The sequence below is a fragment of the Pocillopora verrucosa genome, chromosome 13, assembly GCF_036669915.1.
Source record: "Pocillopora verrucosa isolate sample1 chromosome 13, ASM3666991v2, whole genome shotgun sequence".
NCBI classification, from domain to species: domain Eukaryota; kingdom Metazoa; phylum Cnidaria; class Anthozoa; order Scleractinia; family Pocilloporidae; genus Pocillopora; species Pocillopora verrucosa.
The window spans coordinates 7938838-7951557 of NC_089324.1; the positions used below are offsets into that span (position 1 = coordinate 7938838).

At 38.4% G+C, this 12720-nt stretch overlaps 1 pseudogene; it reads left to right on the plus strand.

Moving 5' to 3' along the window:
• Window positions 1-1039: 1039 nt before the first annotated feature.
• On the plus strand, window positions 1040-1843 carry LOC136277567 (uncharacterized; annotated as a pseudogene).
• Window positions 1844-12720: the final 10877 nt, after the last annotated feature.

Genomic DNA, 12720 nt, shown 5'->3' on the forward strand with positions numbered 1-12720 from the left:
AGGAGTCGTCACTCAGGCAGCTGCTCAAAGGATGTGCCAATATAAACAGGCCAGTGATGCACTGAACTGAACTGAACTAACCACTAGGATTTTTATTTATTACTGAGTAGAATAAGTACGTTTAATCATATAGGTGCTCTGTGATAATAGGGAAATATATTAGGAAAGGTCAGCTAGGGAAACTATGTCATGATTGTTTAAGAGTAAGATAACTTTTCAACATTACTATGATTTAGAAATTAGCTTTTTTACTGAGTAGAGAAAGTACGTTTAGTCGTAGGCGCTGCGTGGTAGTAGGCAAAATATATTAGGATGGGTCAACAAGATCACGATTTTTCAATAGTATTAACTAAAAGATAACTTTTCAATGTTTCTGTGATTAGAAATTAGCTTTTTGCGATTACTAGGATAAATGAAATAAGTGTTTATGTTAGTTTTAACCATTTTGTCTCATAATTTGCTGGGTACAAATCGACCAGAGGGTTGGGTACGAACTGATCAAAAGTGGGTACAAAATGTCTGAGCCTGGGTACAAATCGTCTGGGTACAAAAGATCCATGGGTACAAAACGACTGGTAAGCGATTGGGGAGATTGAGGCAAACAGAGTTCTCGGTAACTGTGAAGAATAGCTCCCCTCCACTGACAGTCCCGACACTAAACTGACAGGCCACCGACAGGTAACCAACAGGTTAGCGATAGGCAGTGAAATAACTTTACTAGTGCATTTTTGCACTCAAAGATCGATGTAAAACTTACTATAAATGCTTACAATTTTTCAAAATGCCACTAAAACTTAAAGGCACACGAACATTCCCTGTGCATTAAACGAAAGTGTGTTAATATTCTCCATCGAAAAGTGAAGTTAAGAATCGCCCTATAATGCAATGCGATCCTAATTTTTGGTATATTGGTACGTCATATATGTATAATACGTTGTGCAATTCTCGACAATTTTGGTCTTCTTATTAATCCAATCAGGGGGCATGCCTTTGTGAAGAGAAATACAATCATTACGTATTTATTCACAAACAAGAAACAATGTCTCAGCGACTTTTGAAAGGTACTATCTGCGGCGGCGACCACTCAATTTTTCATTGTATCAACAAGTGTGGTGTCTGTTCTGGTGATAACCGGCAATGTTCTTGTCCAGCTCAGCCAACTCAAAAAAGAAGAGGAAGGCCCTCCAGAGCAATCAACAGCCTGAAGATAAGCCGAGCTACCAAGGGCTTAAAAAAAGTACGACACTCTGGTGAAAGACCACGAGAGGGTGGGCCAGTCCTTCTAAAACCAACAACCGCAGAATCAAGAGCTTGCTGCCGAGTTGGAGGAACAAGAAAAAGATGCGGAGGAGCTGGCCAATCTAGTGCAAACAACGTCAGAGGCCATCAAGACTCTGCAAACTAAGTTGGTGGATGCCAAAAGGACTATTGCCGAGCTCAAGGCCAAGCTTAAGACTCTGCGCCAATGCACAGCTGACGAACCTCAGCAGCAACCTCAACAGAAAGACGCCACTCGCACCAGCACCCACAGTCTGGCCACAATCCACACAAGATACCTGAGGGTGCTACAAATCCTTAGGGAAAACAACTGTAGCATGGCAAATGCATTTTGGCTGGCCGGTTGCCCCTGCAGCACCCTCGGAGACTTATCGCCATCGCTGAAATACGAATTCTAGATGAGCGTAAATTCGAATTAGCATCACGAGAAATATGCGTGGGCTCTGTTAAAGACCTATAAACAGTCTGCTGGACAAGACTTCGGCGACACCTGCCAGCTATGGCAAACGTGCGACGAAATGGACAGCTGTTGCCATTCAAATTCGATGATCGATTTTACAATTAAAGTTGTCTCTCCTAACACACAAATGGCTCCTTTAGGAGCCATCAATAAAAATAAGTCATAACAGCGTGAACTGATTTACTTGAGACCGAGCAAAATTCAGGGAGGGATTAGGACAAAGTTAAAAATCCAAAATGGCGAATGAACCGAGAATCAAAGTGAGTGTTGGATGAGAAATTGCCCAGAAATTGTGCTGAACTAACATAAAAGAGCCACCGACTATTGAGGGTGGGTTGGTCGACAGTTGGCCAACTGCCAACTGTCGGCCAACAGATCGCCGAGAGTCGGGCACCAGACTACCAACAGTCGGCCAACTGTCGGTGAGGGGAGCTGTTCTTCACAATTGCCGAGTTCTAAGTGATTAGAATGCCTCTAAAACCAAACAATGAGTATTGTTGTCAGCTCATTACCTTAAATAAGATTTTAAGGTATTTTAGAATTAGATATGAAGGAGCATTCTCATCCTCAATAGATAATTATTCTTTTTATGTATATATTATTTTCCATAGATATGATTTTCCTCGGCTTTAAGGTGAGACCTTCAACAGACTTGTGTTGTCCAAAAACCATTGGTGGTAAGCAGAAAGTGAAATTCTTGATTGAAACCGGTCATTTGAGTGAGCGAACCTCCCGGAAAACATTGGGAAATGGCTCACTGAAAACAAAACCTAATGAATTAAAATAAACACAAAAGAAAAAAAAGCTGTCATTTCGTTTGCAATTCGACTTTGGTTTTTTAATTCCAAACCCTCGGCTATAAGCTGAACCCCCTTTCTCCTGAAAAAATCTCTTAAACTTTTGTGTCCAATACTGAAAAAAATCGCTCGACTTACAGGTGAAGAAATACGGTAATTCTTTCATTTAGGTGTGCATATATTTTCAGTATATGTCTTGAGTCAAGTGTTGAAAAGACAATGAAATTAGATACTTTCCTTGTTGTTCAAGGACACCAAAGAGTTAAGTCAATGAAGATTAAAGCTAAGGAACTTACTTGAAGTAAAATAACAAGAATCTTAACCAGAGAAAAGAGGTATGATTTTGCTTATGTAATCTCTATTTGTATGCCTTTGGATTGTTTGTTATCGCACACAAAATGTTTGATTCAAATCTAAAAATAGTATTATCGATTCAAAACCAAAGATAAGTGCTCGAGATCACTAGGTCTCCAATTCCAGACAAGATATGTTTGTTTAAGAATCCAAACCCCCTACAGTTGAAACTGCAACTGCAAAGATTGGAGGGCATTTGGTAGATTTTCTATCCTGGAAAAGACAGTTCATTTGGTCCAAGTCGAGTCTACTCGCTGGCAGATAGAACTAAGGGTCTAAATGAAAAAGTTTCGAAAGTATTATTAAGTATTGCTAAGGGTCTAAATGAGAAAGTTTTGGATATAAATAGGAAATGAATTTTGCATATAAAGCATTAAAGGAATGAAAATAAAATGTAAGGGCTGGCGGACTAAGTCCTGCACCTCTTTGGAAACACTAAGGACCACAAACTCATCTTCCAAAGAGCAAGAGAAATAAAAGAGGAAATTGAAATAAGTACCTATGTGGAAATAAGAGAGAAAGGAACAAGCAGTGGCAAAAGTTAAACGTAAGAGAGGGAGGGAGGGAGGGAAGATTGTTTCTTTTAGTAAGCCTTTGCCAGACATGTTATCTATTGTGCACTACTTTTTTGCATTATCTAAAGAAAAACAACATAGCAAAAGGTGCAGGATAGTACAAAGCTCGACCGCTTGAAATACACAGCCTATGAAAAACGGGCTTGATCACATTTGGGGCAGTCACCCGTAGTACCTTCATAATGTGAGGATTATGTCTTCTGAGATATCTGATCACCTCCCAGTTATTGTTAACAGGAGAATTAAACGCTCAAAGAACAATGGAGATCAACACACCACAATAACTTAATCATCAGGACATCAATTCTTTATAAAGAGCAGCTTCTTTCATCCCTGCATGAAGCCCTCTGGGACTGCCTTTGTATTTGAGGATCCAAATGATGTAGTCGACACCTGGTATAAAATTTTCAATGGTATTATTGATGAGCACCTCCCTTTGAAGCAAAATAGAGTGAGGAGTAAAGTCCAACCAAAATGGTTCAATGCTAAAATCCTGAAAGGGATAAAGGCTCGTGACAAGCTTCTCAAGAAAGCCAGAAAAACCAAGCAGAGAGCAACTGGAATTTTTTTAAGCGAGTAAAAAACAGTGTGACCTAACTTATCAGGAATACAAAACAATTGTACATAAAAACTAAAATTGCTGAAAACAAGGACAATTCTTGAAAACTCTGGAACCTGAGTAAGTGTCTACCAAATGACAATAAAAGCGCCGAACGTGGATGAAATAATCTGGTAGGAAACGAGAAAAATATAAAAAAAAAGGTTGTGGTTATTCAATGTAGAGAATAACAATAAAAGCTAAGTTTTTCATTTGTCTCACCATGTAGTCTTACGTGATGTTGATCGCGACATTTCGACTGCATACTGCAAGTCTTCTTCCGGTGATGAGGTCGACTGGTCATGCGTGATCTTATAAAGCATGATGCTCTGCTGTAATTAGATGTTTTTCAACAGCTCTGATTGGTGCATTTCGATCCTTGCTGTTTCATTCAGTGACTTGCTCCCTTGGCGGTCCGCTGTCGCACAGCTCTCCTGTTGCCTTGTTTTTTGCTGGGCATCCATGCTTCTTGAATTTCTACTCCACCCTCCCACGATTGAAAGTTAGGATAATCTATGCAAGTAGTTCGCACAGAGAATGGCTGTACTGCAGAAATAAGATGCTTGCTGCCTCTTGATCAGAGGAAACTTAATTATAATGCAAAGGTCAAGCAGACAAAGCTGTATGCCTCAACCGTGTGGACATCCTACTCTGCAGAAAATATTCTGAAAGTTTTCTGGCTACAGAAACGCACAGCTGGGTGCTGATACGAAAGTAAAGAGTGTTTAACTTTTTAAACAATTAGGTTGGGTCCTTTTTATGATGAAGCAAGAATATATAAGTCAATTTTGGTATTTAAAAGACTGCTGGCGATTGCCTATCCATATGACTCAGATGTTAATAAGAAATGCAGATGTTAATGAATGAGCGATTAGACATGGACAATTAAACGTTGTCTACCCCCATTTCAAATGGGAGTCCGAGAGGGTGGAGGGGGTCCTTCACAGTATCAACTATCCGCCTCCGGAATAAGATCCCCAACGAGATGAGAAAGAAACAAAATCTTATAGGCTTCAAGAAATCCATGTTAGAACAATTACTGAATAATTTTTGTCATGTATTTTTAAATTTTACATTGTATTAACTGACCTTATCTCTGCCCTGTTTTAATATACTAGATAGTTTAAATTTCAATTATATCATAGTTGTATTCTAAGAAATCCTTACACAGTAAGTCTTTAATGCTTTTATGTAATGTCGTTAGTTTTTAATTTGTACTATTTATGGGGCCAGGGGTTCTTCAGTATATTTATTGGTTTGTGTAGCCCTCGTTAAATAAAGTTGATTACTATATTATTATTATTATTACATGCAAGTCAACTAAAATGAAAAAAATGTCAGTGAAGAGGCTGGTTTATCCAAAGTTTCCACCAATCATTGTGTGGGAGCTAATGCTATCACTCTCAGCTTCAACGCAAGGATTTCAATAGGCCACTTTGTGGCCATTTCAGGACACCAAAGTGAGCAGTCTCGTGATCTACAACTCTCATCATTCGACCTTTTAACTCCACAAATGCAGCCAAATCTTTTGAGAGCCTTGCCTACTTCCATCAACATCCATAGCCAGAAATCAGAAGTTTCTCAGCAATTGATGCCGTTCCAGACCAAACAAGTGACGACAAAATAGCTCTCTCAAATTGGTTTTACCCTGAATTTCAGAATGACCTCAAAGGATGGTTTTCTACTTTCATCTCACACTTTCCTCATGATTGAACAATGGCACTAATTGTTTACACATACAAAGCTCAGAAACAGCTTTTTTTGGTGAATTTCAGGAAACGTGATTACATTTACTTTGATTGTATTGATGAGTAAGGTCGTACCACAGGTTGTGCAATGGCTGGTTTTTACACAATTGTTTCTTTTATTTTCTGGTCAAGTAAGGCTATACAAACATTTTTGGTTCAATAAAAGGGAACTCTTTCGATAATTGCCAGGAGCACCCACCATTTGTCATCCCTGAAATTGCAAAGGTGTTGCCTAAAATGTAATATTTACATCTGAATGATAACTCTTAGATGCCAGCTTGCAACTCTGCTTAGACAGATACACTATACCAACTAAGACCATTCCTAGCAAGGTTAACAGCCAATTTGTCTCACTGTTATAACCCCAATAGCAAGCAGGCAGTGGAAGAAGCAAGGATCAAGTGTAAAGGGGTACACTTCTCTCAAACAGTATATGCCACTGATATCCATCAAACGTCTAATGAAAAGGTGGAATAGAGCTGATAGTTACTCCGGATACTAAGATAACTTTGAAATTGACACAGGACATCATGATACCATTGTGGAGAAGGGTCTGTTTAACCTGTCGTTAGTCGCCTCTGCCTGGGAATCAGGGGAAAGTGGTAAAATGACCAAATACCTCAAAAAAACTTTTCACTAAAGTGATGCTAAACTGTGGAGCTCACTTTCTTTAAGCATTTGACTATGCTAATATTTACTTTCATTTAAAACCAAAATTAACTATCGCGACTGCACATTGATGTTTTGGTTATTTTTATTAATTTTTTTATATTTTACCTTGTTTGCTTGTATTGCATGCCATTAAAAGTGACTTTAAATAAAATGGTTGAGTTGTGAGATACAGTCTTCTTATTGTGGTGTAGTGTGTAAACAAATCAGGTCTGCGGTTATAGGTCTCGCGCATGCGTTATGCAGGGACACATGGCAGGCTCGACGTTATGTGGTTATCGTTCTTGTTTTGAGGAATTCTGGTTGTACCACTGTTTACAATAAAAGTAAGTTGACAGTAACTGAGGCCCACACAATCACATTACATAGTGTTTTATATGACACATAGCTAAATTAGAGTAGATATTGTAGATTAGATTATCACTTAATGTATTTTAGTACTTTTCAGGTACTTCTTAAGATATAGCTATTTAGATTTTACTTGTTTCCATTTTTTCCTTTAAATACAGCATTAATTTCTTATTTTAGGCCACTTCCACTCAGTTACGAATATGCCTCCACCTGGAACTGAGAAATCTTTCCACAGCAACCTGGCGACAAATGGCAAAAGACAGGCTACTTATTACACAATGGTCGTGTCACCTTGTGGAAGCTAAGCCAAGGACGTAAACAATGTAAGCTTCAAAACCACATGGAAATGACTTTTCTAGAATATCAGGCATTGTTATCGCCATGCTAAAGCCTGAATCTAAGACTTATTGAGGATGAGTTACTGTAGAAGTGCTTACATGGCAAAAAACAGGATCAAAACAGATCTCTGAATGGGATGGTGTGGCTGAGAAATTCAAAAGAAATTAACATTAGAAGTGATACATTTCAATATTGGCGCAGTTGCTGTTGTTAAGCTTTTCTAAGCCCTAGACATCCCTCTTTGCAAATATACTGAAGAGGGTTACAGACTTCAAGATCTGCTTAGTGCAGATGTAGTGCAACATAAAAGCAAGTACCAAGAGGAGATGAAAAATGATCAGAGGCCACAGAAGGTAGTTCATGGTAGTTCATGCAGCAAGGTTGCTTTATGGACAATGTTTCTTTGTTTAATCAACCTAATATTACAGATGAACAGTTCTTTGAAGTTGAGAGCAACTTGGGGCATATGCTTTACTTCACCCCTGAATGGTCTCCCAAACACTTCAGAAAATGGGCAAAAGTAGTCTCTTAGCACACAGAGCAGCTATTCCAGAAGTATCACCAAGAACGAAAGTGAAAATAGAGGGGTGAGAGGTAAGGCATATTGAGCTGAGGTAACTTTCGGAGAACAGCTTATGTCAGTGCAAAGCAAGTGAAGATGATTCAAAGTTAGATTGCATATGAACTGATAGTTTCCTCAATAACCAAGGGAGGGAAGTATGACAATATTACAAACAAAAGAGGTGATGCAAAACCTAGAGAAATCACCTTAAGACACACCTCTGACTATGAAAGAAGTTGAAATACTATTTTCCCTTTCAACAGATATTATCATATACAACTTCTACAAGTATGATAGAGACCATTTCTAGCACCCATCAACTCACAAACAATCTCAGCTTGGTCTGGACAGGACAGATTTGTGTGCAACTGGTTGTTCCACAAGAGCCTAAACACTTGCAAGAAGGAGAAGGAATGTTTTGCTTCTTATGCAAGCAACAAAAAATTTTCACGCCACACCCTGTGAACAGTTTATGAGATGATCCAGCAACACAAAGATCCCACTGAGTCTGAAATACAGGGACAAGTCTCTATATTTTGTTACCAAAAACTGTGAACTCTACATTTCATTAAAAAAAAAGTGCAGGAAAAGAAACTCCACAGAAATGACCTCATGTTTAAGGCATATAGGGCAGCATACTGGCTTGTCAAAGAGAAAGTCTGAAATCCAAATTTCTCATCATTGGCTAATCTGCAAACATTGTTTGGTTTTCATGAGAATTTCCAGTACTCAGCACAGAGTTCCATTGGGGTAATATTTTTCGTAATTAGCAGCTCTTTTGATGACAACTTGTTGGGGAAGGTATAGAGAGCAAATTGCTCTGGTCTTTTAACTGCTAAGGTCAAAGATGTATCTTTCCTGGGAACAAAACAGAGAACATTGAAACACGTTCATTGCGGATTGAAATGTTCTGAAAAACTACACAAAGCCAATGCAAAAACCACCTTAACCCTCCTCACAACTCAAAGAAAACACGCTCTGTCTAAAGGTGAAAGACTGTAGCTCTCTGGTTTCTAATAGTGCAACACTGATAACTGGTCACTTTAGTGGCATGGCTAGTCATCGAAAGAAAATAAATCCACTGTCACCTCACTGCTCTGTTTGTGCCACAAGCTTGCATCAAAGTACTACGACAGCTTTCATCAAAAATTGGCAATGGGTGGGCTTTGTCAGATGACAAGTTTTGTGGCAAGAGGCAACATCAGAGGGTCCATTTAGGTAGCATGTGTGCAAGACATCTAGATTCTGCTATTAAGGTTCTCTGCCACTGCTTGAACTTTCCAATTCAATGAGGTAATAACAAGAAAAGGAATGGTAATAAAATTATGAGAAATAACCAAAATTAAATTTAACTTTTTTTAGTCCACCATTCTTTACCAACACCTTTTGAAAGATTTATAAGCCCTCAGAGCATTAAAAGAATACAGCAGCCATACAGTGACATTATGACCACCATTGTCACCATCAAAATTCACAATAGCTAAAAGGGAAGAGATGAGAAGCAGAGACCATTTAAAGTATTAACAGTTTGTTACTTTCACTCAAGTTTCATCTTCTCAGTTACTAATTTATTTGAAATACATCTCTAGCAAAACAACTGTGAAATTTCTTCAACAACAGTTACACAAAGCTAATTATTGAAAGGAAAATTCTGACAGATTAAAGTAATACTTTCTGAGTTTTGTCAAGAGAGGCTTGTGTTGCTGATTTTAAAACATGTACAAACAACCACAGTTACTAATTTAACACATCAGACTACAGAACAATTAAGGAAAGTAACAAAAATGTATTGCTGCACAGTCTAGCAAGTTTATAATATAAATACCTCCAACATCATATCTATTTACCACTCAGTTTTATCTCATTTGATCTTTCCAAATTTTTTCACAATACAAGGAGAGAGGAAAACATAAAGCTAACAAAAACTAGGTTTCGTAGAATAAGGAAGGCCATATGAACCACCACCACAAGCTCAGCCTGTTAAAAGGAATACATTATCCATGACCCATGCTCAACTTTGACATAGTTGTCAGTACGGTGAACTGCCTCAATTTGGGAAGAAAATTTGGATAGGATCAGATGCATAACAGAAGTGCGCGTAATCATCAATTCCAACCTCACCCTAAATACTATACAAACAACTGACTACACTATAATGGTTTGGTTAGTTATTGTCATTATTGAAAAATCTCTGCGAGCACTATTACCCAAAGTGCTTATGCCAATAAGCTCGCTATCATCTGAGCAATGTAAATTTTAAGTTCCTAGCTTGTAAACTTGGTCTAACCAACTATTTAGCAAATTATAATGGTTGATTTGCCTAATTGATGATTTATTTACAAATTCTGAATCCAGAGAGGATTAAAAAACATTTAAATACCACCTTTGGTAAGTAACAAGAGTATTTGTGTAATCAATGCGAACATTACCAGGAGAAGGGCAGACCAGAATATTTTACTTTTGTCAATATGAAGAGCAAACATTCGACTCTCCTGTTTCTTATGTCAACACCTGGTCTCCTTATTCTTCACCTTCGACCATGAGTTCAAATCAGTCAAAAATCTGCACTGGCCGAGAAGGGAAGAGCATATGCCGACAAATAGCCAGGACTGCGAAGAGAGCAAGAAACAAGTCACGAGGCTTGACAAAAAGGCATTTGAAAGCTCAAGACTTCAGAAACACACAAGCTGACAGAACCCAACTAAACGGGTAAATTTGACAGCTGAAAGGTAAAACAATTCTTATTTACCACCAACCTCGTTTTTCCAAGTCAAAGTTCAAGAGTTTAAGAATTCAGATATCACTTCTAATGTTATTGTAAAGACTTTACTCTTGTCAACAACTGACCAAGTATTCACATGCCTAATTAAACTGTTTACATTCAAGCAAAAGATACCTGTCTATTTAAAGAAATCCAAGAAGCATTAATGCTATGTTTTAGGAAGTGTGTAAACAAACTTTTATGCTAGTAACTAAAATTTATATTTATTATATGCAGATAGTAGTATTATTATATGCAGATAGTAGTATTATTATATGCAGATAGTAGTATCATTACATTCAGTATTGAATGAATAAGTGCAAACAAGACAAAGATTAACAATTGCAAAGGCTTCAGAAAGCGTTACCTAAAAACTGTTTTGGTTGGATCGAGTAAGGCGAAATGATTGAGCAGGCGGGGAAAATTCTCAATACCAAATTTGGAGATCAAAGGAAATTAATGGATACACCCTTAAATGAAATTACAAATCTCCAGCCAGTAAATGCAACTCGAAATTGCTTTGTCACTAAGTGGCTAGAATTCTTGTTTCATAAACAGCACGGATCAAATGGCTGCGCAGTGACAAATGCCTCAGAAGCACCCTTTGTAATGTCTCAGCTTTTATCAAAGTTAGATCCAAAAGATAACATTGAGTTTGGCTAAGAAATGTATTTCTCAGCCAAAAATGAGAAATGCATTGAGTGGTTGGATTGCCAGTGGAGAGAGAGCCTATGGTTCAGCCATATTACTCAAATGGAAACTCACAGATGGCAGTTATTGCATTGTTGAATCCTCTTCTCAAAAGCCCACACTTGATGTTGAAGTTTTTTCGAATTTTCGTCCCATCTCAAATTTGACGTTCGTGTCTAAACTCACTGAGAAGGTGGTGGCATCTCAGTTGATTAATCACATTTCTAGTAATGGACTTGATGAAATACTACAATCGGCATATAAACAAGTTCATAGTACCGAAACAGCTTTAGTTAAAGTTTTTAATGATATTATCCTAGACGTTGATAGGAATAGGACTGTTATCTTACTTTTATTAGATCTATCGGCCGCTTTCGACACGGTCGATCACACTATACTGATTGAGAGATTAGCAAACCGCTTCGGTCTTTGCGATCTAGCTCTGGCCTGGTTTAAATCATACCTGAGCGACAGAACTCATTTTGTGAGCATTCGTGGTGCGCGGTCTGTCACGTGTTCGCTGTCGTGTGGAGTACCACAGGGCTCCGTGCTTGGACCGATTTTATACCTGCTCTATACCTCCCCATTGGGGGATATTGTCAGACAATACAACATGGGCTATCATTTCTATGCTGATGATACTCAGTTGTATCTGTCTTTCAATTCTCTCAGTGGGGATGATCAAGCTTATTCTGTCTCTCAGGTTGAATCTTGTGTTAGAGATATGGATGTCTTGTAACAAACTTAAGTTGAATAGGGACAAGACGGAACTGCTCGTTATCAGTTCAAAATATCGGCCACGCCCATCTTTAGATAGTATCCTGGTTGGTGATCATCGTGTAGAGCGGTCTGACAAAGCTAGGAACATAGGAGTTGTTTTTGATGAGACCTTGTCACTGGATAAGCATGTGAGTTCCGTTTGTAAATCTGCTTTATTTCATCTTCGGAATATCGCTAAGATTAGAATGTATCTGACTTCTGAGAGCACAAGACCCTTGTCCATGCTTACGTTACTTGTCGACTGGACAATTGTAACTCGTTGCTCCTCGGGTCACCGGACTATATTATTCAGAAGCTCCAGCGCGTTCAAAACTGCGCCGCACGCCTTGTAGCTGGGCAACCTAGGGCTGCGCACATTCGCCCCGTCCTTATGGAGCTACACTGGTTACCTGTGGAGCAGCGAATTACCTTTAAAGTATTACTGTTAACTTTTAAAGCTCTCAATAATCTGGCGCCTCCGTATTTAAGTCAACTTATAGTCCCATATAACCCTACAAGAAATCGTAGGTCTGCTGGCAAACTTTTATTAGAAGTACCGAATGTGCGCCTGAAGAGCTATGGGGACAGGGCCTTTTCGGTCGCTGCCCTAAAGCAATGGAATGATATTCCCTTAGACATTAAATTAAGTGGATCAGTTGATGTTTTTAAATCTAGATTGAAAACTTATCTTTTCAGACTCGCTTTCATTTGACTTTTTGTTTTAGTGTTATTGTTAGTTAGTTATTTTCTTTTTTTTATTGTAAAGCGATATAGAGCTT